The sequence below is a fragment of the Salarias fasciatus genome, chromosome 22 (genome assembly GCF_902148845.1).
Source record: "Salarias fasciatus chromosome 22, fSalaFa1.1, whole genome shotgun sequence".
Lineage (NCBI taxonomy): Eukaryota > Metazoa > Chordata > Actinopteri > Blenniiformes > Blenniidae > Salarias > Salarias fasciatus.
Window position 1 is genome coordinate 3481237 of NC_043765.1, and position 24828 is coordinate 3506064.

Sequence of the window (24828 nt, forward strand, 5' to 3'; positions counted from 1 at the left end):
TGAAAACTTTTTTATTAATGAAAATACAAAAGCAATGTGTTTTCACTTGCGACATGGTGAAGGGGTTCTCAGTTCACTGTCATGTAACTTCCATCTGTTCTTTGAATGCAGATGTAAAAGATATAATGGGAGGAAAATAAATGAAATAACTCATGTTCGAGTGTTCGCCCTTTTGTGTGGCGAAACAATGAGCCGGATCCAGTTTCAGTGACTGGACCACATAAAAGACAAGCAGTCGATGCTTACGGGTTTTTTAAATAACAAGTGGCCTGCGTTGCAGCAAAATTTTGGGGAAAGTTAGAAATGTAAAAGGAAATATACTCTATGTTGTCATTCATGTTTTTTTTTTTGTTTGTTGTTGTCTTATTGAACACTTTTGTGGCTAAACGATTGGTAAAGCCATGTACAGAGTTAATTATCCATATAGGTGAGTAAGAAAACACACAACATACCACACAAGCATCCGACTTGACCGTTTTTCCAGAATATTATGACTCCGTTTGTAATACAGACTCAGATTTTGCCTCCAAGACTTATCAGAGAGACGACTGGAACAAAAACCGTCGTAAAGAATGGAAAATGGAGCTGTAACTCTTTTTCACCAAGCTGCAACGGCACCTTCAAGGTATCAGATTCTCTACTTGTGGCTCTGCTGTGAATGCTTTATGTCCCGTTCTAAATTATCAGGCCCCACGGGTGTGTGCGTGTGTGTGGGTATGCGTATGTGTGTGTGTGTGTGTGTGTGCAGAAGTTCCTTCAGACTTTCACTCACCTATTCAGGTGTCAAGTTTTTAGGGCTGGCATTTATGAAAGCCATAACAGAGGAGGGCAAGTCCTCCGAACGGCAGAGTTACAAGGGTGCAACACGAGACTATTGTGTTCCTTCTCCTGCGAAAACAGTAAAATAGCTGCTTTTATTCGCAGTCACGTCGCCGCAGGGCAGGTATGGATTTATTCTCTGGCCCATTGTGCCACAGAAACAGGTAAATAAAAATGCATCTCTCCTGCAGGTATGGCTGCGGTTTCACCCACTCACCTCCTGGCCCCGGTAACGTCAAACACAAAGGAGGCTTTTGATGTGCTGATTCTTTTCTCTCTCTGCTTTTTGAGACATGTTTGTGTTTGGAAGCCATCAGCGTTTTATGTAAGACTTATTAAACAGCAGACTGTCTGGATGCAGGGATAACATGAGGCCGGTCTGGTAAAGGGTCCAATCAGGACACGAATCAGTAAATTAGAAGTAAATGATGTTTCAGTGAGATTCAGAACTAGATTTCTTCTTGAAGGTGGCAGGTTTCAGCTCCTGAACTAGCATTAGCAGCCACACTGTGGGGGCGAGTTCAGGGAATGAGGCTTTAGAAAAAGAGGCAAATCACAAGTGTTTCGAATTTGGTGCATGAAAATGAAATATTTTCTCAGGAACGCACCGGTACTGATACTGCACGAAGTATTCATATTCATAAAGGATCCCCAGCACAACCCAGTGAGAATTACAGAACGCCGTCCGTCAGCAACGTCAGCAGCAGGTGGACAACAGAGGACAGAGGCCGCGGTTTAGAGTCTTTAATAATGATCCGAATGACACAAATATGAAAGATTATCAATCAAAAATGTTCTGGCGAAACATCAAGAGGAGCTTATTCGTACTGTGGATGTAGTTTTTGGATTTTGAAGCCTTCAAGGCTGTTGGACGTAGCGACAGTTTCATTGTTTCTATGCGTGATTTTATCAATATGTTCTATCTCGTTTTATTGTTTGGTTTTATTATCTTTATATCATGTTTTTATCTTGAAGTGGGGACTTCTAGTGTTGTGCTTCCCACTTTACAGGCTCCAGAACAGAAGAGAAAGACACACAAACCCAGGAGACACAGGCAGAAGACTGCAGGACAGCAGAGGACTGAGGAGCCGGCAGCGGGGCCCAGAGGGGGCCTGGGGGGGGCAGCAGGACCGGCCTTAACCAATTTGGCGCCGTAGGCAAGATTTTAGGTAGTGCCCTCTTGCATTGTCAGTATATACTGTATACTAACAAGAAACTTGATAGCTTTGTCTTTGACAATTTTTTTTTATTAAAGAAAATAATTCCCAACCAGCATAGTCAACGAGATAATAAATTATAGATAACTAAATGCAAAATGAAATGAATTTATGAAATACAATATGAATGCCTGACATGAAGTATAAATCAAACATCAAGCTTCTTCCAGCAGCAGCCACTGAAACAGGAGGAGTGGCAGAGATCCTCAGTGCAGCCGACGTGCTGGAGGAAAGTTCTGCCAGCTTCTTCTCATGACGGTGTAGCTGAGGTGGAGGCGCCAGGAGGAGCGCTTGATTCTGAGGTGGAGGCGCCAGGAGGAGCGCTTGATTCTGAGGTGGAGGCGCCAGGAGGAGCGCTTGATTCTGAGGTGGAGGCGCCAGGAGGAGCGCTTGATTCTGAGGTGGAGGCACCAGGAGGAGCGCTTGATTCTGCTGCATCACGGGTGGATTGTGTTTCTGAGGTGGAGGCAGCAGTGGCAGACGGTTGATGGACCGGGGAGGGGTTTAGAAACTTCAGCAGCACATCTGAAAAGAGTGACACCTAATGATAAAAACACATGACTCAAAGAATACAATGAAATGATATTAATAAAAAACCCAAAGAGATACATGTATGATGTTCACTGTACAGTGCGTATAATATACAGTAAAGTGCACTTGTTTCTGATTTCCAAATTAGATGTTCAGTTTATTGTGGAATGCTGAACAGCACAATGTAAAGCAGCAGTAAACTGCAGTGCTGATGATATAACACATATCTGACTGAACTCCAGCAGTGCTGATATTTACGGCAGCATCCCTCTCGTGTGATGCTGCTTAATTAACATTAATGATGAGCCTTAACAACTAGGATCACAGCTATAAATATGGGTGGAAAAGTGACTATTATGAGCAGGGCCAACGTTAGCTACCCAGACGACTCAGTAAATGATATTGTAGACAGCTGTAATTATTTAATCGTCTTTGCTTACATAGTACAACTAATTAGAAAAATAGTGAAAGTTACACCTTTGCTTCTTTCCCATTTGTGCTGCCGGCGCAGTGGCGCTGGCGCCCCCTAATGGACGGCTCCCTTAGCATCTGCCTGTACTGCCGATGCCACTGGCCGGCTCTCGGGGGCAGAAAGGGTGTGGTGACGGGCAGAGGAGGGACCTGATGGACGGAAGGCGAGGAGGACGGCGGCCTGTGGCGTCCAGCTGAAGAAGTGCTGCAAACGGGGGAGGAGAAAGCCTCGACTCAAGAGGTGAGTGGCCAGCCTCCTGCCTCGGGGAGCAGCTACAGGCGTGGAAGAGGAAGGTGTGCACGGGGGTTCAATTCCCACGTGGACGATGCCAAACCAGAGGACACCAATGGAGGTCGCCGACAGAGAGGGGCGCCTTGCTGAAACACCAGCAGGGTGCAGAGGTCTGCCGAGCAGGGACTCCTCCGAAGAGCTCTGATTAACTTTACTACTTGTTTTATCAATATTGTGAATATATTTTTAGCCCGTCTGCCTCTCTTCGATTTTAAGTAGGTGCTCACTGCCGGATGCTTTAGGATCCACACTAAATATATATATATATTTTTTTTTTTATTAAACTTTAACCACATCTCACCTCGGAGTCTGTGGAGCTGGTTCGCTGCACACAGCCGTCACACATCAACTGCATCTGCAGTGTAAATTAGGCTTCATGGCATTAAATATCGGTACTCTGTATCACCAGGCCGCTCCTGTCGGGGAATCCCTGTTCCTGACTGAGGATAGAAAGCGGCCAAGAGTGAAGAGAAGCCAGTTTGTGTTTGGGAGTTCATGGGTTTGAATCCCGACAGGTGAGTTCTGGAGGTTAATGAGCATTTTCTCTGCCCGCTGGATGCTAACAGTTAGTGATGGGTTAAGTGCAGAGGAAAAGTGTCGTCTGTGTCGTGAACAAGCAGACTTTTTCTGGAAAGCAGGTTTGATCCAGATGATCAGAGAAACTTTGCTCAAAGGCATGAGAAACTTCACGGTGAAAGGATTTCACTTTCTGACTGAGTGAGTGATCCACAAATCGGCTTTACACCGTCAATCGCGTTCACCCGTTGACGCATGGACCCACACACCAGCGGAGGCAACAATCCATCCACTGGGTGCAGGTTGGAGTTCAGCATCCTGCTCAAGAACACTTCGACAGGGGAAGATGTGCAACCTTCCAGTTGAGAGAAGACCACTCCACCAGCCTCAGCCGCCCCTTAAAACCAGATTCAAATCATAATGACAGTTGGAGCTGGTAATTATCAAACCAAAGCTGAAGAAAATGGCAATCAATCAAGCTTAAATTAAAAATGAATCCCAATGCATGAAGTTAATGGTTTTCAAATTGAAGTTTTTTTAGTTTGACAATATGTAGGGATTTTTGACAAATCAATTTCTTCCAACAAAACAGAAAGAGAAAGTAGTATTCATCGATGTATATCTGTGCTTAAATCACAAGTTTTATAGAGAGCTCAGCGTCAGTCCTCTCAGAGACAGATTTGAATGATTTGGTGGATTTTCTTCTCAGGATTCAGCTGCAGTGATGTAAAAACTAAAGGGGAAGAATTCTGTTATTGTCACACATCCGACACATGAACTGAAGCTGTTCTCTGGTTTAACTCCAACCGAAGGACGCCTGTGCGCCGCGCCCGGGGAGCAGTTCAGTGATCTACACACAAATGCACAAATGAGTCTGAAGGGATCACCGGCGGCACGTCGGGGTGAGGTTTGACCTTTGGCGTCAGGGACACGGGATCCAATCCAAGTCAGGATAAAAATAGAAACCCACTGCAGCATTTCCTGGAAAGACAAGCAGCCGAATACACATTTGAGTCTGAAGAAGAATTTCAGGTTGTTTGCATAAACCTCCTCATGTTTGAAATGCTTCTCGACATTCACACCGTTTCGTTTAAAACAAAGATTTCTCTGTTTCATGGTCTCATTTTACTGGGATCAAGCAGTTCGACCCTTCTGCTTCAGCTTCTCATGTCTTTTCCTGCTGTGCACATGCAGGCCTGACCTGTTTTTATGTAAATACCACAGTGCCATCTGGTGGTCTGGAGACATAACGCAGGAAAACAACTCAGCCCTGCCTGCTTATTCCCACTGATGCAGCCTGGTTTGTGTCCAACTGCCCACTGAGGGGCACTTTGAGGTACTTTGAGGTACTTTGGGTCCGAGTTCTCCTCTAAACGAAGGTTAGACAGGACACCGAAGAGCTAAACACCTCCTCCTCCTCTCAGAGGTGCAGCCTGTCCCTGGAGGTGGAGTGAAAAACAGTTTCCTCTAATTCCCCCGGGAGGCGAAGGGGAAATTGGTCCTGTGTGTGTGTGTGTGTGTGTGTGTGTGTGTGTGTGTGTGTGTGTGTGTGTGTGTGTGTGTGTGTGTGTGTGTGTGTGTTTGGGTTCGCTCTGCTGAAAGCCAGAAAATAAATCATTATTGGCCTGAACAGTGACAACCTAATCCTCCGTCTCCACGCTGACCCTGGACCAGCAGAATCTCTTTGGAAATACAGACGCTGCCTTTAATAGTCTGTTAGTGCTGACCTTGGATTTATTCCGTAACTCACACACTCACCTACACACAAACACACACACTTGGGAGCCATGAAACACAATGTCCTCCACTTCGAAATGAGAAACATTTGGTCTCATGTGCCTCGCTGGATGGATCGGATCAATTCCACAGACAAGTTTTCATTATTAGGTGTTTTTTTTTTTTTTATGCTAGTTAAAGTTGCACACCTTGGTTCAAATCCAGTCAGAGATCTTTCCATGTTGAGTTTGTACGCTCTCTTTTATGGGTTTTTAAACCAATCTGAAACAAAAAAAAACAAAAAAAAAAAAAAAATGCATATTGACTTGAAACCTTGTGCAAACATTAAATGGTGTCGAAAAAGGCTAATTGACAATTTCTCACTTCCCACAGGTGAAAACTGTTTATTTCAAATAAACCATTTTATAGCTGTTTTTCTGCTTTCATCAACTATGATCCAGCAATGAATCAGTCAATGCAACGTCAAGGTGGATATGAAGGAGTTACATTAGTTTAATCAGTATTAAATTACAGTGAAGAACCAATATTCTTCAAGACGTTGAAGTCATTCAGCAGAAACACTCAAAGTGGCCATGATTCCAGTGTGCTTTGGTTCTGCTTTTTGCAATATAAAAAAACTCCCCCCTTGCCTGAGTACAGATGAAGAAACAAAAACATTTAGCGGATGAGCAGACGCACAAGTGGAATTTATGTTTTACAAAAAAAAAACACAAAAAAAACCCCAAACTGTTTTTAGATTGATTAAAAATTAACAGTTGTAGTTTTTCCAGTCTAATTTTGTGCAAATTGCTTGAAGTCTCTGCAGAATTAGCATCATTAATGTTCATGTTATTCCACTTGCAGCATATTCTAATGTTAGAGCGCAAACCTGGCAACCCTGCTCGCAGAGTTTATCTCAAATTGATTCAATCTTTACTCCACAAACAAACCGTCCTCCTGAATCCGAGCCGCGATAATGCAGCAAACTCTCCTAACAAGGAGATAAAGTTACAGGAGATAGTTCCTGCCCGGAGGAGACGCTAATAAGATTCATGTATGTATATCTCAGCGTCTTCAGACGGGATAAGAGGCTCGTGCAAAATGCAGAATGCATAATGCATCGCTGTGCACATAAAGAACAGCGCTGCCTGGATCTGTTCTCAAAGCAGCGGCTTCACAGAGGAGTCAACATATAGAAGCAGAAGGGATTATTTTTCCTAACACTCGGGGCGACGGCTCCTAAAAGCCTCGTATTTACAACAGGGCGCTGGCGGCAGAGACCCCCGGGCTGCTGAGTGATGAGCCCTGCTCCAGACAGCATGTCTGGGACTGAACTCCCTGAGCTGCACACAGTTCACAGCTGTGTGTGTCCACCGATCGTAAACCACCTCATCACACCAACACACTCAGTCGGAGCGTTTCTTCCATTTTTCACTTATTTGATTGAGTTCTGCCAGGTAGAATAATGACGTAGAGATCAGAGACATCGGTGTTTGTTGAAGCAGAAAACTGAACGGATGATTTTTTAAGGCCTTTCTGTGTGGAGTTTGCATGTTATTCCCGTGAGTGCGGGATTTCCGCAGGGAATCTGGTTTCCTTCCACAGTCATGATCATGATCACAATCATTAGCATGATTTAGATAAAGTTCACACATTCTTTACTTTGCTTTGGACTTTCAAATAAAAGGAGAGATTTTACTTGTAGTGAAAGTTAATGAAAAAATAGCAGCGCTGTATCAAAGTAAAATGACTTTTTAGCTTAATTGATGCACGAAGCATCCTAATCGTTTTGTTTAAGTGTTGGTCAAACACATGAATAACATATTGTACAAATAAAACACACCGATAATAAAATAACATTAAAACGATTCTTAATTTCAGGCTCCGTTTACATGGTTAGTGCGAAAATGGAAAAGTGTTGTGTTTTGAGTGTCTCCATACACAACATCAGTAGCCGACTCAGAAGCTTCTGAAAACACCTTTTAGAACACACTGACTCCGTCTCCATGGAAACGGGGAAAAACACTTGTTTTCTGAAATGCTGCCGCTGTGCAGGCACATCCACCTTGGTGGTCTGTCCATATGAATGTAGCTACATCTTCTCCCACTGTTAATGTTTACAGTACATTGTTCTCTGCATGCATGTGCAGCGCCAACTAGTGGCCCAACATGAAATCTACATCATTTTCAAAACATTTCCATGTAAACGCAAACCTTTTCTGAAAGAAAAACTCAATAACAATCGATTTTCTCTGGAAATGCTGTGGTCTAAAGGAGGCCTGAGTCTTAAACTGCATTCTAAAACGGGTCGTAACTTGGATTTTATTGATAACACTGACTTCTTTAAAACAGGAAGTCTTGAGATCCAGTGTCAACAGATCATTCTTAAATGTTTCCAGCTAAAATATCCAAAAACAGGACAAAGGCTCTGTTACTCCATCCTGCGGACTGGTGGTCCATCCAGAGCTTCAGTGTGGCTCAACAGCCCCTCTGTCCTGCTGTTACCGCCGCTGTCCAACAGGTGGAGGCCACGCTTCACCGTCCCCTTCACACTCCCCTCCACAGCTGACCTACATTTACAGCTGTTTGTCATGTGAATAAAACAGTCAAATTGGAATTTCTGAAACAAGATAAAACAACAATGAAGAGATATTTAAAAGTTTGTAGGATTCTGCGATGCGGCTCAGCTGTTGATAGACAGAAGCTCCGTCTGGCTGCAGACTCATCGTCTGCTTGGCCTCGTTAGGCAAATGAAGGACGTCCAGACAAATGAATGTTTCAGTGACGGATGTCAGACGCTCCCCTGCAACACTCTGTCTGATTCCTAATCTCTTCCTCAGCTCTGATAAATCAATAAATCACAGCCTCGTCTCTCAGTGTTGCCTTTTTACTCGCGCTATTCCCTCTGCAGCAATTTACTCCGGAGTCCCGGCTCCTTTCAGTAGATAGAGGATTTCCAAACAGAAGATAGAAAAAGAGGAGAGATAAGGCATGCAGACGGGTGATTTATGGGCTCCACTGCTTTTACGGCCCGGTGCTGCATTGGTGGGCCGACCGAAGAATAACGATCCAGTCCGGCTTCCTTTCTGCTGACTCTCCCCTCTTCCCTCTGCTCCCTCCGTCAGCAGGACTCTCTTTGTGTCGATCATTTAGGCCTAATAAATACTTTCCACAGCCGTGTCTGTCTTGTCCCCGCGGCACCCCGGGGCCGGCGGCTATCGGGGGGCCTTCATGACCCATCTGCCCCGGGGGTCCGAGGGACCACGGCTGGAGAACACTCTGCGCTTTGATGTCTGCTGCCGAGCACTCAGACGCTGCTCACTTCAGATTAGATTCCCCACCATTTGCATAATGCCTCCTTTAGAGCAGGCTGGGAGGGGGGGGGGGGGGGGGGGGGGGGGGGGGGGGTCGTAATCTGCCTGCTCAGAGACTGCACCATCTCTTAAACTGCATAAAAGCTCATTCAGGCATCATTTAGAGCCACAGCTCAACAACGGCTGTAATTAGGGTTTTGTGTGTGTGTGTGTGTGTGTGTGTGTGTGTGTGTGTGTGTGTGTGTGTGTGTGTGTGTGTGTGTGTGTGCCATGGTTATTTCCTCTCTGAAAGCTTTCAGAGTTACTAACCGGCTCAGAGGGAGGTGAGACGAAACCTGTACAGGAGGAAACAGACACACCTGAGTTCGTGCTAACTGTGATTTTGGCCCCGTTTCCATGACGACGGTGCTCGGAGTCACTGAAAACGCAACTTTTAGAGAACGGCTCCCAAGGTAGAACTTGTTGAAAATGCCCCCACGCAGTTTCCCTGGGAATGAGGGAAAAGAACTTTTGGGAATCTCTGCGGCTGTCCAGGCTCGCCACTGTCGTAGTGAACAGTCGTCCTGCTCAGTGGACAAACAGTGAGAACGATGTTTGAATCCAGAGTGTCAAGACTCCCAAGTCCAGAGTCTCCTGGACTTGGTACTTTAATACGACGTTCTTGCTGCAGGTCTCGGTGCTCAGTTCTGGATTTCTTGCTGAGATCTGATCTGTTTGAGTTCTTTCACTCTACATTTTAAACACGGCCTCCTTCAGACGGCAGTGTGAACGTGATACGGCGGCATAATGTCACACAGCGCACTGCTAATGGAAGTAAATATGGGTGAGCCACAGCTGGCTGTGCAATACGGCCAACTTAGTTCAGAGAAAATGACGAGGGAAAGAAGGAGAGTTAAACAGAGAGCGTTCCGTGTCAGTGAGGCGGTCACATATATCTGAGCTGATCGTTCAGATGGCGTTTGCACTGGAAAAGATATTAGATAGTTAATCTGATCTGGTACTGGTTCTGGGTCTGGTGTACAAACACTGGAATACACACAGACAAACGCAGACACACTCACACACACTGACAAATTGGAGAGACCGATTATCTTTAAAAACACACGAGTACCTGTAGAAAACCCAGACATGCACATGAAGACTTCCCAGAAAAAGGCCTCCAGGCTTGGACTCAAACACAGATCTCTCACTGGGAGGTCAGACTGCTAACCACTACACCACCAGTGGGTGTAACACTAAAATCAGACTCCAAGTTCTTCACTTTATCTGCCCTGGCCGACCGCCGCAGCCTCCTTTGTGCTGGTGTTTCCTCAGCAGGCCGTCGCTGGAGCGTGCGGCGGAGCGTGTCGTCCTCCATATCCCATTTCCAGAACGACAGACCAAAATAACGTGTCCGCACCACCTTTTCATTTCCAGCTATCTGATGTAACTCCAGCTGACCCTGCCGGGAGATCGGCCCGACTCCGGCGGTTCTGGGCCTCAGGGTCCTGCTATCAACGGCTCCCTCCGCCTCGGGCCTCCAGTCGGTATCTCCTAGAGAAACACTTCTTCACGCCGTGAGACACGTTTACATGCTTTCTTTACAGCTCTCTGGTTTGTGTATCAGCTGGGGTGTTACAGTCTGGAGTGGATAGGATTAACAAGACAAGCGGAGGGGAAAACGCTAAGGGAAAAGGAATCACGGGGTAGCTCATTCTGGACCGAGACAGACTTCAGGATTCTCCGTTTACACTCAGCTTCATGAGCAGATTTTGGAAACAAGACATGCGAATCAGAATCTTTCTTTCCATGCGTGAAAATATCTCACAGTGTTTCAGTGGATCAGTGTTCTGTGCTTCATGACACAGGTGTAGGAGATTTCATTTGTCTCCTCTACTTCTCAAAACGTCACATCCGACACTCGACAGCACTCCTGGGACTCTTATATTGGTCTTCCTCACTCGTAGAGGAGGGAGGACTTCTCAGAGACGAACCCCAAATTTAACCTGATCATAAAACTCGACCTGAAACTTAAAATTATGTAAAGTTATGCATGTTGTTTGGCGCAGCAGGATGGTTCCCACGAGGTGGGTCACGGGGGTCATGTGGGGCTTTTATGCCTTCCAGCGACGTCGCGTTGATATGTGATCACGTCCGGCGGACCCGGACCGCCGCTTTACCATAAAACACGACTTCAGTCGACAGTGGGGGCCGGACTGTTTAGCATTCGGCCTGTTTTATGCAGGATCGTAGTAAATCAGTAAATGAGTCCTGATCTTAACTTTCATCATAACTCCGTCCAAGTTCAGCTCTAAAACCAGAATTCAGCCCAAAATACAGCAGAAATGGTGGAGCAGTTCAGAGAAGGTCCACAAGAAAGGTGCTTTTGAGAACGCCAAAGAGAAAAACATTAACACACACACACACACACACACACACACACACACACACACACGACCCTCTGACCCCGGCTCCGCCGTGCGCCTGCACACTGATAAATCTCCGGTTCTGGATGCTGCAGGTTTCAGTTACCTCTGGTTCTGGTGTTTTCACTGATCGGCACTAAAGCGTACCGCCAGCCACACACACACACACACACACACACACACACACACACACACACACACACACACACACACACACACACACACACACACACACACACACACACACACACACACACACACACACACACACACACACACACACACACACACACACACACACACACACACACACACACCGACACGGATTACCCAGAGACAAATCGCGGTACTTTGGCCCCACAGCCATTACGTCACCTGAAACTGAGAATCCAATCTCTCTGCTTCTCTAATTCTGCAATCAGTCATCTGCGGAGGGAGTGTTTCCAATCAGACTCCGATTGGTGCCACGTGGAGCGCTGAGCCACTGCAGTGGACCTGCCGCTGCGGTGGATCGACGGTCCTCCACCAGTCATGACGTCTGGTTCCCATTGAAAACCTCTGGCTGCAACGTGCTAATGCGTGAACAAACTGGACCAATTTAACCGAATCCAATCCTTCCACATCAGAACAAATGTTGTCTGAGCCGTGGAGGACGATGTGTGGATTTATTCACAGGCTGAGTCTGCGTATGTTTACAGACTTTCCTTCTGCTGAGGCTCCAGCTGCTGCGGTTACATATCAAAAAGTGCAAATAGATCGTATCTGACTCTTTATACAGAAAACTGAAAAATTACCCTTTGCAGGTCATCAGTAAACAAACAAAAGACAACAGGTTACTGAGCGCCTCTGGAAATCCACAAAGCTTTAGGTTCATAGACTACATCTCAGGGATTTAATGTGCTCCTTAAATAAAACCATTAAGGAAACAAGATCCAAATAGTTTGCTGCATTGACAGCATCAAGCAAGAAAAATCCCAGAGTGCTATTTGACACCATAAGCTCCATCGTGTCCCCTGCTTCGCTGGCTGCTCCTGTGCACTGTAAGGCTGACAGCAATGATTTTTCCACCTTCTTTGTTGATAAAATCAGAGCCATAAAAGACAAAATCCCAGCACCTTCCCTGTGCGGTCCAGGTCGTGTCGAACCGCCTTTACATGTCTGGTCCTCCTTTACCCCTGAATGCCTTGAAGACGTCTCAGCACTGATGGTGAAAAAAAAAACCCTCCTCCAGTGCTGTAGATGTGTTTCCATCTAAGCTCTTTGCGAGTGTTTTTGACACAATCACACCATGGGTGACCAAAATGTTCAACCTGTCGCTCTCTTCTGGTGTGTTTCCTTCCACCTTCAAGCATGCAGTCGTAGAACCAAAATTTAAGAAACCCAACTTGGTCCAACATGAACCTAAAAACTACAGGCCAATATCTGAACTCCCCTTTTTGTCCAAAATGTTAGAAAAGCTGGTGGCGAAACATCTTTTTTACAAGCGAATGACATCTACGACACGTTTCAGTCAGTTCGTAAACACCACTCTACAGAGACCGCATCACTGATGTCAGCCGATTCGGGGAGATGCACAGTGCTGGTCTTGGAGGACCCGTCTTCAGCCTTTGACACAGTCGACCACCAGATCCTGATGAACAGGCTGCAAGACCTGATTGGCTTGTCAGGTCCAGTGCTCCAGTGGTTCTCCTCATATCTGATTGGTAGGAGCTTCAGTGTGTCAGCCAACAACATCATGTCTGAGCCAGCCAGCCTGCAGTGTGGCGTGCCTCAGAGCTCAGTTCTGGGACCCCTCCTGCTCTTACTGTATGTGCTTCCTCAAGGTCAGATAATCCAGCAGTTCAGTGATGCTTCCTACCACCTGTTTGCCGATGACCTTCAGCTGTTCTGCTCCTTCAAGCCCTCTGAAACCCACAAACTGAGCTCCTTAATAAACTGCTTATCACTAATCAAGCAGTGGTTCAGTGACAACAGCCTCCAACTAAATCTTATCTCCTTGTTTTTATGTACTGTGCAAAGTCTTTGATTTCTTTGTCATTTTTACACTGTGAAGCACTTTGTGACAGATGGTCTGTGAAAAGCGCTTATAAATAAATTTTACTTGCTAACAGTACAAACACATTATCGACATGAAATCAATAAGAAAACAGCTATCAAGCAACTGCAAAAGAAATACTGTTTTCACTGTGTGACTGAAGAAACAAGAGAATAAAAAGTCACCACTGTAGATGTTGAACATCTCAGCGCACTTATTGTGAATTTGAAATGGGAATAAATACATTTCTACTGGCTTAGCAGGATGTTTTGGACGAGTCCCCATCGGGGAATCCATCAGACTGACTCAGGAGGGATTATTGTTTTTGCAGAGTCCTCAAATCTAAAGCCCCATTAACAGAATTTTTTTTAAAAAGTGCAAGTTTTGCAAATGTTCTGACACTTTTAGGAATACTCTACTGTAGTGTGTGAACTGCAAACTGCCTGAATAGAATCCGTTTGATTTAGCAGAAGAGACTCTAAAGTCTGATATGTCTGCAGTCTAAACAACATCATGAGCGTTTGTCAGTTTCTCCGTCTAATGAAGAATTTATCATTTAAAATGATTTTAAAAACAGTGAAGAAGAACATGCAGCCGATTAACTCCTCCTCTCTGTACCTGTGTCAGCTTCTCTCCTTTGTTTCATGGCAGCAGGAGTTTGTGTGTCTCCTTCAGGTTTCCCTTTTGCCGGTCAGTCGCTGTTAGAACGCGACACTGCCGTCAGTCGGTGTGACATTTGAACCCGAGGAACAAAAGTAGGTGTGACAGCAGCATTTATTGATGAGGGTCATCTTCCTATTGGAGGAGTGGTGATACAATCCCTGATGTTATACTGTGCAAATGTCAAAGTGACTTTGAGCAAGATATGAACAGCCAGTGTCGGCCGAGCGCCTCGCACGGTCGCTGAAAGAGACGACCGGTGAGAAGGGCTTTCAGAGTTCTTATGTGGTGAAAATGTGTTAAAAAAGTTGACTTATTTTACCATTTCCTCACTAAAATGGATCGAATTTACATTTTGGCTGAGGAACGGGTGTGAAAACACTTTTAACGGACACCGCAGCTATTTTGGAAGAGCTTCTATGAGCCTGAATTCAATTATTGATACCTCAGACTGAAGAGTCGGGGCCTCTGGGCCCGGTCAGCGCCGCGGCCAGAGTTATTCTAACCTCTATTGGGGAGAATCGAGTCAAGACGGATGGACGGTCTTCCAAAGTACACACGGGCCGCTCGCTAATCCACCGGACGTCTGAGAGCATGAACACTCACTAATATTCACAAATAGTAACAGATCTGCTCTCATGGAAAAGCCATCAGCCGAGGGCGACTCTGGGCAAAGGTGAAAGAAAAACACACTTTAACACACCGCCTCATCGACGTGTTCAGAGCGGTCGTCTTAACTGGAGGTTATTCACTTCCTGTTTGCAGATGATGCAGTGGTATTTTAGCATAATGTGGAAGTGAGGAAGTGAATGTAGGCTCGTATAAAATTTGCACAAATTCAGTAGTTTTACCATGAGAAGACTAAAACTTTGTGTTTTCCATCCCTTTGTAATGGATTTATCAGCTCTGTATATTCAACGCGTACATTAGATCTCCAGAGCTGCGGGTTAGAGCGGTTCACTGGTATTTTTGGAAGCCGTCTTTTATAGCCGCTATGTTTCCATCAGCGATGACAGATATGGAGTCAGTGATTGAATGAGCATGAGGTCCCGTGGCTCACCTCGCTCTGTCCCACACACACACACGCACACACGCACACACGCCGACACAAAACTGAACTGTCAGTGCTTGAGGCGAGTGTTAAAAACGTCCGGCCTGCCAGTGTTTCTGTTCGTTCACAGTTGACTTTAATGAGGCTGCTGGGTTTGAAAAGCTGCCTCGAGTCCTCGTCGGCGCTTCGATTTCACAAACAGCACTTGAAATAGCCGTCATTGAAAAATCGGCCCTTGCTATCACAGCGAGAGTCATGAACACGAGCCACAGCCTCACACGTCTTCACGCCGCACCGAGCAAATCATCGTCGGCTGAGCTGTGAGTCAAACGTAACGTTTCCAATGTTTCCCCGAAAATGTGTCCATTAGGAGAAAAGAAAAACAAACACTGCAAACGATTGTTTTTGTCCAACCATTGTACTTCTCGTTAACCCTTTTCAGTCAAGGGATCATACATCGGAACTCAATAAACTTGAAAAATATTTAAGTATTTATGTATCAAAATGTTTGTTTCAACTTTTCATAATTACAGAATTAAGAGAGTTTTGCCTTTTTTGGTTTGATTAAATTCATTTATGTAAATATTTTAATTATGTTTTCTGTGATGCTGATGACAATGTCTTCCTAAGCCCTGTTTACAACATCTATAAGTGGAAATAGAAAACTTTTGTTGTATTTTTTGGGCCATTTACACAAAAAACTGTGCTCAGAGCCACTTTTGGAAAATGCTTCAAGAATGTTTTATGCTGATTTTATGTAAACATTTGTTTTTATTATTGTAGCACTTTGGTGAACCCAGTTGTTTTTAAAGTGCGTTATAAGTAAAGTTGCCGTTGCCATTCACTGTGAAGACTCTTCTGTCCATACAAATCTCTGTGTTCTCCCATCATTAATGTTTTTAATGTTATGTTCTCCCCATGCGTGTGTGTGTGTGTGTGTGTGTGTGGTTTCATTACAAAAACAGCAAATAGCACCAACTAGTGGCCAAGATTGCTCAGGGCGTCATTTTCAAAAGTTTTATGAAGAAAACACACAAAAATGAAGCATTTCCATTTGATATGTGTAAATGCAGCCGATTCCATTCCAGCACCACAATCAGCTGGACTTCAGGATTCGCTCTTCACCGAGATCCAGGAAGAAATGCATCTGTTTTCATTCTGTGCTGTAAATCCTGAAACTGTATATTTTAGTCTGGATCGGCTCCAGAGTCTCGCTGCCCTGATTTGGATGGATGATAATCTGATGGAGAGCTTTATCTAGGACGACCTAAACGAAAACTCCCAGGAAAAAAGGTTAAACGGCACCAAGATACAAAGCATCCAGAGAGGATAAGGAAACGTGAAGCTGTGGATGAGAAGCTCAATCCACTGACCTGTACTTTCCACTGCTTTTTTTTTCTTCTCAACATTGTTGTGATTTACTCTTCAAATTACTGTTGGCAGCTGCTGTAGCTTAAAAGTGTCTGCATGGCAGCATGGAAATCCAATCCTGCGAACCTGCTTAATATTGAGCTCAGAGATCAGTGACAGAAAGGCTCTGAGATTCTGCAGCAGGTTGCTGAAGATGCTGGGAGCGGACGCCATGTTGGCGCTCCGTGAAATCCTCTCACCAAACAGAAGGCGGTGGAGACAAACCGCAGGACTCCCGAGGCCGAGCAGCCGCTGGGGGAGCCCAGAATGAGGGATACCTTCTCTTCTTCTGTGTTCTGTCTGCTAAATAACAGCCGGATTTGGAGGAATGTAGCGGCCACATCCACAACAGCGCTGAAGGAGGCTGTATTTATATCTCTAATGTAATCAAGGAGAAACGGCTCGGTGTGAACCAGCTGTGGACGCTGACACTTTAGGATTTATCAAATATTTCAAATATCTCAGTGGGAAACGGAACAATGGGAGTGTTAATATTAAAGTGGGAAAGACCCGAAGACAATCGGCGACGTTAAACCACCTCTTCTGAATTCTTGGCAGGGAAGATGTTGTGAGTTTCTATTCCCAGAAAATCAGATCCACGCTTTTGTTGGCAGATGGAGATCAGAAAACTAATGATAAAACAAACATTAAGATCCTCTAAGAATCCAATAATCCAATAAAACGGATGGTTTTCTGACCGTCTTGTGATGCATTCAGAGCATCGACGTGACCGACCAGGAGTCGTCGTTCATCAGAATCAGATTGATCCAGTCTGGTTCGACGCTCTCGGCCATTCCACATAAAGCAAACAGCTGTTCACACACAGTTCAGTGTGTTTGTCATTGCAGGACACTATTTAGAAAATTCAGATTTTTGTTTTAATCGCACGAGCAAGTTTTTTGAAATGCAATTTCAGTTCGACTTTTTTTTCCACTTCAGAATGATCTTGAATGACTTCAGTTATTTTAAATGAGGTGAAATTCAGTTTTTATAGATTTAAAAACAATTGTTTAAAGAAAAAGAACAGAACACCATCGCAATTAACTTTCATGAGAAAACCTAAACAGCCAGATTGAAATTACAGTAGTAGACAAAGGAAGTGCAGGAAAACTCAGGAAACCAAAACTCAAGGTGAAGGCAGAGTGACAGAAACAGACAAATGAGGAGAGAAGGACAAACTGAAGGCTTAAATACGTCCTGAGAGACAGAGTCCAAAACACACCAGACACCAATCAAGGATAATTCACAGGAGAGATAGAAAAAAAAACATATAAACGAGATAAAAAAAAAAAACACCTGATGAAGAGAGGAAACCAAACGTGAAGCCACTTCGATGGCAAAAACAACCTCATAGGAACAAGTGCATCCATCCAATTTACAGAAAGTTTGATTTGATTCTACAAATGTGACGCTCTGCAGACGATCCGTGGACGGAAACACTCGGGACAAATTCAGACTACCTGGAGAAAAGCCGTGCATGCACAGGGAGAACATGCAAACCCAGGCCAGAGAATTACACTGGACGTTTTTTTTTCATCCTGGGATCAGAGTTCTAACCGCTGCACCGCTGTGAGGCCCTGGAGAACAAACCCAGAGGTGCAGAACGAGGTGAAATCGCTGTTGTTTCACTTTAGCTGCCAAAAAAGGGATTAAACCGGTTTAGACTGTGAGTGCAGCAGGAATGTAGAAGTAAAAATAGGAAAGTGAGATATAAGGTTTACTCCAGGGCCTCTGGGCTTGACCTCCTCCACCAACAGAAAGCATTACTTCCACCTCTACCGGTGGACTTTCAACCTGAACCACTTTAAAAAGCTGCTCAGCGCGACGAGCGCGAAGCAGAATGACTGTATTTTCTAAACACGATGCCAGAACTGAAAAACTGCCTTCGGAGTGGACGACGAATCGCCGCGGAGATCTGAGATAGCACGCTTTCCCCCTTCCTTTCTTCCTTTGAAACCTTCTCCACAAGTCTGGAACTCGTTTCTGTCAATTTTCCGATAAGGACGGAGTCGCGCCGCAGAACCAGCGTTTGAGCCACCCGCTCGCAGAATGGCGTCCGTTCGGCCGGACTCCGGCGAGCGCGACTCTCGGCCGCTCTCAGGTATGTGTGGTGCAGAGCTCAGGGAATTAAACCAGCGGCGAAGTGAAATGAAGCAGGTCTCTGGCCTAAACCGCTAAACTGAGCTCAGGTTTATTAAGGGCCGCTCGAGGGAGCGCGGCGGTCTGCAGATTAATCACATTGACTCACGGTTACGTGCGCAGACACACACCATGCCGGAGCGGTCATGAGATCATTGAGCAATTAGAGCGAAAACGCGGCGCTGACCCTCTTTTCGGACGCCGGGCGGGCGCTGGGCTGAATCCTGTCACATTAGCGGCGTCAGGCGGACAGCCGTGTGCATCCCGACGCCAAATCAAATACATCATCGCAGAGGTGGAGCGAGGAGCGTGGCACGAGGCGGCGGCGGCGGCAAATTGAGCATAATACCAAGCAGCTGTGGACGGGACTGTTTAGTCACGTCCAAACGGAGACGCCTCTCATTCTGGACCCCAGAGCAGCTGAGCGAACGGCGGCCCGTCACCGCGGCGGGACTCCCTCCACCGATCAGGGGAAATGATCCTGCGAAGTGTTTTATCCAGGAAACACAAACGAAGCTTCTCTAATGAAACATGATGGCTGGGAGTCGGTTCTTTTATTTACTTATATTGTGAGTAAGGACCCTGAGGGGCAATTCAAACTGATGGCGACGGGAGTGGCGAATGAAGGATCTGCACCGTTTGTTTTTTTTTTTTAATGGTACTTTAGGAAGATTTTTCAGGATTTATTTTTCCTCTGAATTTTTCATTTTCCTTCCTACATCTAAAGAGAAATATCTGTACTTTCTCTCACGTAACAATCTGAATTTGTAAATTTATCTACATCCTTTTAAAACAAGTATCTCCACTCACAAAAAAGAAAACGATGCCGTTATATTAGTTCTGTCTGAACGAAGGAAGGATTAAATCAGTGTCAGATCATTCACTGTGAAACACGAGCGAAAGCTTGAAGTGTCAAAGAAAAAACCCTCCTCTCCATTTTCTCCCTTGTCAGACTGAACTGTCTTTGGATTCCATTTTTTCTCCACTGTTTACTTTTCTTCACGTTTTTGCACTCTTCCCATTCTGTTTACATTTTTTTACTGTGTTTACTTGCGGATCTGGGCTTCGCACTCTTTACTTTGTGTTTATATTTTGACACTGTTTACTCCTTGTTTACGTTTTTACACCGTTAGCCTATCGTTTACTTTCTGTTTATGTTTTTGCAGTTGTTTCACTTGATTTTTTTTGTTTGTGCACACTGTTTACTTTTTGTTTTGAGGTTGAAGATGTTACTTTCCCTCTATGTTTTAGCTGTAGCCAGGAGTGCAAGTGATATAATAACATTACTAATTCGGTCCAAACTTTATGTTTATGTCTATTTGCTTCTTTACAAATCTTTAGTGCTGCTATTGGTATGTGATGATGGTGTTGTCATGGCGTGTTGCTATGACTTGTGGCTATGGCCTGTTGTGATCGCATGTTCCGTGTGTGTTCCGATGGCATGTTGCTATGATGATTGCTATGGCTTGTTGTTATGGGGTGTTGCTGTGACTTGTTGCTATGGTTTGCTCTAGCATGTTGCTATGTTGTGTTGCTATGGCGTGTTGCTATGGTGACCAGTAATGGTGTGTTGCGATGGTGCATCGCTACTCAGGCGTGTTGCTATGGTGAGTTGTAATGGCGTGTTGCTATGGCATCTTGCTCTGGTGTGTTGGCAAGTTACTCTGGCCCCCCTGCTGTCAGGGAAACTTTTTTGGAAAGTAGTTTTTTCATACAGGAAATGTAAAATTGTTCTGCATTTATGAATAAAACCAATATAAAATGAATCAAGCAGCTTAATTGCTCACACACATTTATAGTTTGTTGAATATTTATTTTTAACATAATATACTTTGCATGTGTGAAGTTTATTCCAAGGAAATATCTTTCTCTTATCTTTATAATCTATAAATATATCTTTATATTCATTTATCTTTTTTCTTTTATTTTTTTCTCTTCTCTTCTCTTTCTCCTTCTCTGGACATGTGGTGTTAGAAGCGACAGAAAAGGAGAAATCAAGTGGAAGGAATCATAATAAATGGTTGTGACCTGCGTTGTTCAAGTTACTGAAAGGTAAACCTCGATTACAGCTTCTGCTTCTCCCTTTGAAACTCAGTGGTTACTTTATTATAAATACTTACGCTCGCATAAATATGCCTGTTGTTGCGTTGGTGTGGAAACAGTTGCTGTTTTCATGAAGCTACAACAACATTAACATTTTTCTGTGGTTTTGTGAAACACACTGTTAGCTTTGCCTTGTAGCTGAATTCATGCTAATGATTTAGCGATTGCTAAAACATCTGGGTAAAAAGCCATTATGCTAGCTGCTATTGTTGTATAAATGTCACTGGAATCATCTCTGATAACATTTAAGAAAGTTCTGTTGCTATTCTTAGCATTATTTTTAGTTTTGTGCACATCACAGCAAGATTTTTGGTCATGACTTGGCTTGCTAATCAATGTTTAGTTTAATAGCTTTTCTCGTTCTGTTTCTGCTCGGTTTCCTGTATTCAGTATTCATACATGGTTTCAATGATTACTTGGACATTTTCTAATGTTTTTTTCTTTCTGATAATCAGGAATCCTGTGGGATGTGTTGTCTTATTTATTGATACTACATTGATGAGATGTAGTTTGTGTCTCATTCATCTCTATGATTCAACATTATAGCTGTAAACAGAACTTCAGTCGACCTGATTTGGACCAACAGTTAAACTGTCCGGCACATGATGAATTGCTCCACTGTTGCTTTTAATAATGACCGGTTCTTTTAATTATTTTCTGATGAAACCCGAGCCACTGGGTGAGATAGAAATCCCACTCGGCCCCCCGATAGAAATCTGCTGCTGCTTCATAACCAGCCTGCATTAGCCGCCATTAGTCTTTGAACCTCTGCAGGAAGCGTGCCAGCTGAACATCTGGAAGCAGCTCCCTGCCAGCGTCTCCTCAACAACTGATATTTTTCTACCTGAGTCGCTCTTTCATATGTGGCGCAGACAGTATGGTTCAAATCTGAATAATAATATGTGGTCATTATATAATATAAATCACAGGTTTTTGGGGAACTGCGTCTCTCGTCTGTAAATCTTTGCTTGCAGGCTCTGCGGGCCGAGCTGGAGCTTGATGTTATCTTCATCTGAGCCGTTACATCTTTGTAGTTTTCAGAGAAACGGTCCTGAACTTGGTGGAAAGCCGGCGTTTGTGTGTGTGTGTGTGTGACTGTAAGTGGAAGTGAGTCCTCACGAGCGCCTCGCCTCCTGTCTGCTTTTTCAGGCCGACGCTCGCCGGCGGTGGTGGTTCCGGGGTTGTTGGGAGTCGTTATGAAGTGGACTTCAGGCGACCCTCGTCAGGGCGACAAAACAAGCTGAGGTAATGTGGATCCGGCGTCGCTTCAGCCGGGGGCGGCCCGACGCTCGTTTAACTGTTAACAAGCCTCAGATCGAAAAGCATACCATGTATAGTCACACTTTTTTCCATATTGTAAAGAAATTGATGACGATAGAGCGATTCCAGGCTATCGGCAAATCCAATCATTCAAACAAAAGTTATTAAAAAAACTGCATTATCTACTTTGACCTACATACATATAATATATACATGAAGTTCAACATGCCTGAAAAGGACTAAAGAAAATAACATTCGTTTGATACTCACTATACTTCAGCCATGTTTTTGCCCTACAGCTGCTCAACAAGGATTTTTATGGTCAATAAAACTAATCTGTGTTAAGAATATTGAGAGAACTTGAAACTGATATGCATCCTCATATGAAGTTCCTATATTTTCTGTCTTTCTGGTGATTGTCACGGAGTACGTCTGTTTCGTTTCTGTGTCTGGTTTCAGACTGTTTGACTTCCCCTCCTCCGGGCCGATCGCTGCTCCCTGATGTGTTCCACCTGCTCCTGAGTGTGTGATCGTCTTCACCTGCTTCCTGAGGTTTATACTGGACGTCTTCTGTGTGTTCTGGTTACTGGTTTTCCTGTTTCGGGTCTTTTCTGGTGTGCTGAGTCTATTTTGTTCAATTTGACCTTTATTCTAGTCGTGTTCTGTGGGTTGGAAATGGGAAGTGAGGGCTGTATTCACGTCACAGTGAGAAATCCCCTGGTTTGAACTTATGAATCTGTACTTATGAGCAGAGTTTGCATGTTCTCCTTGTGACTACCTGTTTTGTTTTTAACTTGTGTTCAATGCTGCTTATCAGTGTTTGAATGTCCCTTTTGTCTGAGTTTGTGTTGCGTCTCCGTGTAATTCCCATTAGCTGGTCAGCCTCTTTCTGATTCTAAAAAAACCTCCGAAGGGCCCCGGCACCCCTCCCCTGATGGTTCAGGAGTCGGTCACTAACAGATCCTCAGTGTTTTTTCTGTTTATTTCTGAGAAGCATTGATCTTTGTGGTTTCTCCTCTTCATTCTTCCATCTCTGAGATCTTGTTAAGAAGCCCAGACTTTTCCACAATCATGCTTTTTGGGCGGTTTTTTCCTGATTCTTTAACCTTTTCCTGATTATTTGGGCCTTCATGACGAGAGACGTTTACACTCTGTGGTTATGTGACAATTGCATAAAAACAGCCCCAACTAGTGGCCTGATGTGAGAACTGCATTTCCCATGCGTTCTGCGATTGTTTCCAAAATGCTGCAGTCGGAACACAAAACTTATTCTGTTATAGGAACGGAAACCTTCCTGTATAAACGAGGTTTGAAACAGGACTGTGGAGCATGTAGTCCTGTTACAGTCTGATTAGCTGTATACATGACACAGTAAATCCACTTAAGATCACATTTGGTGTGTTTGATTTCAGTCCAGCTGACACACTTTGACACTCTGAGTTCGGTTAATACAATAACTCTTTTGATTATTGCCACATGTGATGTAATGTCTTCCTCAATTATATTGAAGAGGGAAAAAAAGCATCAACACACAAGGGCTTAAACACTTCCTCCCTCATAGAAGGAACTTCCTGGCTGTTGTCAAACAGATTTAAATGGTTTGAATAATAAATCAAACTGTTATCGGACTCATTTATGACCGACAGCATGAAAAGCTTACATTTGAGTAAAATGAAATAATCTACCACTCCTACAACCTGAGCTTCCCTGAACCCACTATTTGTCAGGTTTTACCTTGGATTTGTGATGAAGACTGTTTAAAAAATGATTTCAGCTGAGATAGCAACTTTCTTCCATATCAAGTCCATATTTCCACAATACCCGTACTGTAGTAACACAAGTACATAAAACTCTGGAGCCAGATGTGGCATCATCGGCTGGATTACCGAACGTTTTCTGTTGATCACAATATGTGTTTCTCATACAAACCATAACTTTAACTGCATAAGTTTGTGTGTTTTAGATGGAGTAGTTGAAGCAAAGCCCCATAAATGAGCCCAGCTTCACATACAGTATAACAGCGGGACTGCAGGCATTTGTGCTGAAGTTACAGCGCTGCATTAAATGGATCGGAGCACACACACTCATGTGCATTTTGCTTCACAGCGTATATTTGTCATAACTTTCCAGTCGGGGAAAAAAAACTGAGGTAATTTCTATCTAATGAGTCAAATTCTCTGAAAAGCCAACGTGCAGCGAGCCACAGAAATATGACTGTCGAACAAACGACGTCATTTAACTGAGAATGAAGGATGTGACTGTGATCAATAAGGGCTGCAGAAGCAGACGTCACAGGAAACGGCGGGCATTCATTGGCTGTGGTAACAATAACAATTAGAAGAAATATAACAACCTCAGAATAATAAAAAGGAGTGATTCATTTTAAAAAGCCGTCTCTCTGCCGACTTTCCATGGAACACACTGGAAGACGGAGGTTTGCACAATGTCCTTTAGCTTTTCACCTCATTCTGTGAAAAGAATGTTTAGTCTTTAGTAATTGTAGAAGTTTTTGCAGCTTGCACAATTCTGAGCAAGGCGGGCCAATTTCCCACAAACTGACTTAAACCTTTTGAGTGAGAAGCTGCATTCTGAGCTCAGGAAGCCAAGACGGAGAGAGCCGAGGATTTGTCAGGCTTTGTCTTCCTGACTCTCCTCTCCTTCAGGGTTTTGCTCTTGTTCAATCACAGTGATGACCACATAATTCTCCGAAGGTCAGCGGCTCTGTTCGTGACCCTATCGCTCGCCTTTTTCTCTCCAGACTGGTTAAAAAACGGCCGAAGATCCACAGTGAAATGTCAAATCAGTCAGTCAGTATTAGATACCGCTGAGAGTTTCTTTTGTAGTGAAGTTCATGTTGCTCACCTCAGGATTTACTCAGCTGTTCTCAGA